Source organism: Castor canadensis, chromosome 7 (assembly GCF_047511655.1).
Source record: "Castor canadensis chromosome 7, mCasCan1.hap1v2, whole genome shotgun sequence".
In the NCBI taxonomy this organism is placed as follows: Eukaryota; Metazoa; Chordata; class Mammalia; order Rodentia; family Castoridae; genus Castor; species Castor canadensis.
The window spans coordinates 126,476,271-126,482,482 of NC_133392.1; positions in this window are offsets into that span (position 1 = coordinate 126,476,271).

The window sequence follows — 6,212 nt, forward strand, 5'->3', positions numbered from 1 at the left end:
GGAGACTCTTGATTGCTGCTTCAATTTCATTTTGTGTCATAGGTCTATTCAGGTGATTAATGTCCTCTTGGTTCAGTTTTGGATGATCATATGTATCTAGAAATCTGTCCGTTTCTTTTAGATTTTCAAATTTATTTGAGTATAGGTTCTCAAAGTAGTCTCTGATTTCCTGGACTTCCATGGTGTTTGTTGTTATCTCCCCTTTTGCATTCCTAATTCTACTAATTTGGGTTTTTTCTCTCCTCATTTTAGTCAGGTTTGCTAGGGGTCTATCGATCTTGTTTATTTTTTCAAAGAACCTACTTTTTGTTTCATTAATTCTTTGTATGGGTTTTTGGTTTCTATTTCATTGATTTCAGCTCTTATTTTTATTATTTCTCTCCTTCTGTTTGTTTTGGGATTTGCTTGTTCTTGTTTTTCTAGGAGTTTGAGATGTATCATTAGGTCATTGATTTGGGATCTTTCAATCTTTTTAATATATGCACTCATGGCTATAAACTTTCCTCTCAAGACTGCCTTAGCTGTGTCCCATAGGTTCCGGTAGGTTGTGTTTTCATTTTCATTGAGTTCCAGGAACTTTTTAATTTCCTCTTTTATTGCATCGATGATCCATTGTTCATTAAGTAATGAGTTATTTAGTTTCCAGCTGTTTGCATGTTTTTTGTCTTTACTTTTTTTGTTGAGTTCTACTTTTACTGCATTGTGGTCAGATAGTATGCACGGTATTATTTCTATTTTCTTATATTTGCTGAGGCTTGCTTTGTGCCCTAGGATATGATCTATTTTGGAGAAGGTTCCATGGGCTGCTGAGAAGAATGTATATTGTGTAGAGGTTGGATGAAATGTTCTGTAGACATCAACTAGGTCCATTTGATCTTTTGCATATTTTAGATCTTGGATTTCTTTATTGAGTTTTTGTTTTAATGACCTATCTATTGATGATAATGGAGTGTTAAAGTCTCCCACAACCACTGTGTTGGCGTTTATATATGCTTTTAGGTCTTTCAGGGTATGTTTGATGAAATTGGGTGCGTTGACATTGGGTGCATACAGATTGATGATTATTATTTCCTTTTGGTCTATTTCCCCTTTTATTAGTATGGAATGTCCTTCTTTATCTTGTTTGATCAATGTAGGTTTGAAGTCTACTTTGTCAGAGATAAGTATTGCTACTCCTGCTTGTTTTCAGGGGCCATTGGCTTGGTAAATCTTCTTCCAGCCTTTCATCCTAAGCATATGCTTATTTCTGTCGGTGAGATGAGTCTCCTGTAAGCAACAAATTGTTGGATCTTCTTTTTTAATCCATTTTGTCAAACGGTGTCTTTTGATGGGTGAATTAAGTCCATTAACATTGAGCGTTAGTACTGATAGGTATGTGGTGATTCCTGTCATTTAGTTGTCTTAGTTGTTTGAAGGTTTGATTGTGTGTACCTAACTTGATGTTACTCTCTACTGTCTTGCTTTTTCTTATCCTGTGGTTTGGTGCTGCCTGCCTTTTCATGGTTAAGTTGGGTGTCACTTTCTGTGTGCAGGATCCCTTGCAGAATCTTTTGTAATGGTGGCTTTGTGGTCACATATTGTTTTAGTTTCTGCTTATCATGGAAGACTTTTATTGCTCCATCTATTTTGAATGATAGCTTTGCTGGGTAGAGTATCCTGGGGTTGAAGTTATTTTCATTCAGTGCCCGGAAGATCTCACCCTACGCTCTTCTTGCTTTTAATGTTTCTGTTGAGAAGTCTGCTGTGATTTTGATGGGTTTACCTTTGTATGTTACTTGTTTTTTCTCTCTTACAGACTTCAATATTCTTTCCTTAGTTTCTGAACTTGTTGTTTTAATGATGATATGTCGTGGGGTAGTTCTATTTTGGTCTGGTCTGTTTGGTGTCCTGGAGGCCTCTTGCATCTGTATGGGAATATCTTTCTCTAGATTTGGGAAATTTTCCATTATTATTTTGTTGAATATATTACGCATTCCCTTCGCTTGCACCTCTTCTCCTTCTTCGATGCCCATGATTCTCAAGTTTGGTCTTTTGATGGAGTCGGTGAGTTCTTGTATTTTCTTTTCACAGGTCTTGAGTTGTTTAATTAATAGTTCTTCGGTTTTTCCTTTAATTACCATTTCATCCTCAAGTTCTGAGATTCTGTCTTCTGTTTGTTCTATTCTGCTGGATTGGCCTTCCATTTTGTTTTGCAGTTCTGTTTCGTTCTTTTTTCTGAGGTTTTCCATATCCTGGCAGTTTTCTTCTTTATTATTGTCTATTTTTGTCCTGAGTTCATTTATCCATTTATTCATTGTGTTCTCTCTTTCACTTTGGTGTTTATACAGTGCTTCTATGGTTTCCTTTATTTCTTCTTTTGCTTTTTCAAATTCTCTATTTTTATTGTCTTGGAATTTCTTGAGTGTCTCCTGTACATTTTGGTTGACCCTATCCAGTATCATCTCTATAAAATTCTCATTGAGTACTTGTAGTATGTCTTCTTTTAAATTAGTCTTGTGGGCTTCATTGGGTCCTTTGGCATAGTTTATCTTCATTTTGTTAGAGTCTGGATCTGAGTTTCTGTTCTCTTCATTCCCCTCTGGTTCCTGTACTAATTTTTTGCTGTGGGGAAACTGGTTTCCCTGTTTTTTCTGTCTTCCCTTCATTGTCCTTGGTGTTGTTACTGTCCCTGTACTGTGTGCAATTAAGTATTTTCTAGCTTGTAATAATAACAATGGTAATATTTAGAATGGAAGAGTGAGCTGAGATGGAAAGCAAGAAGTTAAAGAAAAGGGGAAAACAAATATACAGACAAGAAGGAGAAAGCAGAACAAGGTATCAGACAAGAGAGTTTCAAAGGTATAAACAGGGAGTGTTAGTGTACTAATCGACATTAAGCTGAACAGACATTAGAGGGACAGAGAGAGGATTGAAAATCAAAGATAAAAAAATAAAAAATAAGTAAATGAAAGTAATATCTATATATAAAAATGAATTAAAATAAAATGAAAAATAGAAAATTAAAAAAAAAAAAACCAAAAAACTTCCAAGTTTATATGCAATGCAGTTTCAGTCTTAATAATTTGGGTGTCCGTCTCAATCTCCAGTCCTAGAGTTGGTGCCTCAGATGTTGTTCTGTAGTTGTCTCATCAAAGGGGACGCATAAAGTAGAACAAAACTACACACTCACACACACACACACACACACACACACACACACACACAAATGCCCCACCAAGTGTCCCCAGTTCAAATGCAATACAGTTTCAGTAAGTTTTTCAGCTTGCAGGTGTAATTCGGTTGTTCTCTCATCAAAGGTAGGGAGAAAAAGAAGAAAAAGCGTCTGGAGGCAGTTCTGAGAGTGGTATCTGGAACTGTGTCTTGCCTGCCTGCTGCTCCCAGCCTGTAGCTGGCGGCGTTATTTATGCAGATCTCTGGGGTGAGCTAGCACTCACCTGGTCCCACAGGCTTTGTTTGCTCAGAGTTCTCCTGTGCGGGAGCCTCTGCTACAGGCTTTCCCCTTTCCAAGCACTGGGAAAGGTGACACTGCCCCCGCATTGTCAGGCCTGCGTGTTTATTTACAGTTCATGTGGGAGGTGGGTCTTCCCCCCTCTCCTCTGAAGTTTTCCTCCCACTGCCACTTTCAGAAGCTTTCCTGCTCTTGCTTACCGGGCAGTGCTGCTGCTCCTGCCGGCCGCCATGTTTGTTTACAGTTCACGTGGGAAGTGGGTCTTCCCTCCTCTCACAAGCTTCCCCGCTCCTGGTTGCTGGGCGTGTGCCCTGCTCTCGCCAGAGGCTCTCCGGCCTGCCTGGCTTGTTTATTTACAGTCCTGGGAAGGATTCCCTTCCCCCAATCTTCAGCGCTCAGGGCGCCCCACCCTCTTTCCAGCATGTCTTAACTGTTCTTATTGCTTATTACTCAGTTTCTCTTTTTTTTTTCCCCCGGGTGGAGGTCAGTCTGTCCAGGGGGCTATGCTGCTCTGGCCCAGGCTTGTCTGTGGGGCTACCGCAGTACCGCAAAGCTCACCTGGTCCGCGTCTTCCCAAGCCGTATAGGCGCCGGCCACTGGCGGCCCCGGGGGCCCTCCACGTTTCTCCGTTTAACGTGAAGTGAGATTCTCTGCACCAGCTGGAGATGTGGAGGAGTCAAAGTTATGCCTTTTCTCGGTGATTATGCCTGCAAAGTGTGTCTCCAGCGTCTCTCCAAGATTTCACTATAGGAGGGTCGCTTTCTGCTTCCTACCTCTAGCCGCCATCTTGCTATTTGGCACTGTTTTTAATTTTAGAAAACATAACAGGAAAATTTAAGTGCATTTAACATTTAAAGACAGTAACAACATCACAGCTACACAGATGTAGGTATGCAGCAGTAAGAAAAATCAATCAGTTTACAAGCTGACTACAACCCCATGGCCTAATATTAAAACTAACCATGAGCGATGGATTTGTATCAGCCAAGCTTACCTTGGTGCAATTTGGATTCTGTACTGGTTACAAAAGTTCATATTAAGATGTTTCCCTTTTAATAATCAACAGATTGTCCTCTTTATATTGTTATCTTTTCATTTTATGTGTTGTTTCTGGTATCAGCCTCTTTGCCCAGCATATAATAGTTCTGATGTTCTAATAGTTGGGTTGGCATTCAGGATCAGCATCCCATTTTTGATCCTTAAGCACTGGGAGATGCATTGATCCTACTAGCCAAAAATAAGGTGACTAGTTCACTTCATGGCCCATTTAAAATTATTTACTATCATTTACATCCTGCCTAAACCCTAAGGTATTTTTCTAATAATGCTAAAAAAACATACTGCTAGTGACTTGTATCTAAGTGTTACAAAATCATTTACAGAGTTTAAAATGTATACATGTAAACAGCTATAGTTCTTTTATCTAAGGTACATTCTATCTAATAAGGTCTTTAATATTTCTGCTCTTTATACCAAATACTAAAAGTTCTGCCATTTAGGCTTGACATTTGTTTGTCAGCTAACCATTGGTTTACTTGACATCTGTTCATTGTATAAACACTGGTTCATCTGACATTGGCTAGATAAACATTGTTTTCTATATATGATATATAAACATCAAAGCAGGCACTATTTATAATTACTGACACTGCCTTCCCCTAACCACTGAAAAATTTAGGGTTTTTAATGGTCAGTACTGTACTGCACTGACAACCACTAACTCATTACTTTACCTAACTCTTATTCAAGGTTTAAACTGTAATTATCCATGGTTATTTTAAGTTTTGTCATTATAGTTCTGATACTTCAGGAGCATTTACAGACAAGCCCATAAAAAATGACTCTGACAAGTGCTTACTATCAACCAGGACAGACATTCTTAAGTATTAGGCTCATTTTGTATTTTCCTTGTAAAATCTTTGCAACTGTTACCTGCTGACACTTTACAACAATTTAAAGATGTTGGTACATTCTCTATGGGACAAAAAATTAGATTAATTAAGCCTAGCCTAAGAGGTATTTTTTAAATAAGTCTCTTTGTTGCTCAAAAAGACTTTGTTGGCCAAAAAGGTCGCATTGGCTCTGACTTCTGACCTGTTCAATGTATTACTCCCCCTTCTCCATGGGACAAAATCTGACTTTCTGGGGGAAGTCACTCCCACACTGAGGGACAAAACTGCCAAAATCTTCAGATTTTGTCCAGAGAAAGAGTTTAGGAGGACATGACCCCTGAGCGGTCCCCAACTTCTTAGAGGAACAAGTGATGTTCAGCCACCCAAAACATATCAAAAGGACAGCACAAATGAAGGAACTTCTCCAGATACAGATGGAGTCAATTATGCCAGACCTCTAAAAGTAACCAAAGCCAAGAGATTTTAAAAATGGGGCTCTTACACATGTGCTCTAATATTTAAGCCTTCTAGGCTTCTGGCAAAAGACAAACTCATGTCTTTGGCCAAGCCCTTCTGTTTAAGCAAAGGCAATATAACTTTCAATGGTATCTAACTTCTGCTTAGGAATGCTGTGAGTCTTCTTTCTTATTGATGTTCACTAACTCATTGATGTTTACTCCTTTATTAGATTAACACCTGCACCCTGGTACACCTGGCCCCTAATATAATCAGCCCTTAACTGCTCACTATAGTAACAGTCCAAAATAGAGGGCCATATCAGAGTTAAAAAATAGCTACAGGTATAAACACCGACAGGCAAAGTACCATAAGACTCTCTATCACTTTTCAAAATTACCTTTCGTGTCACACCT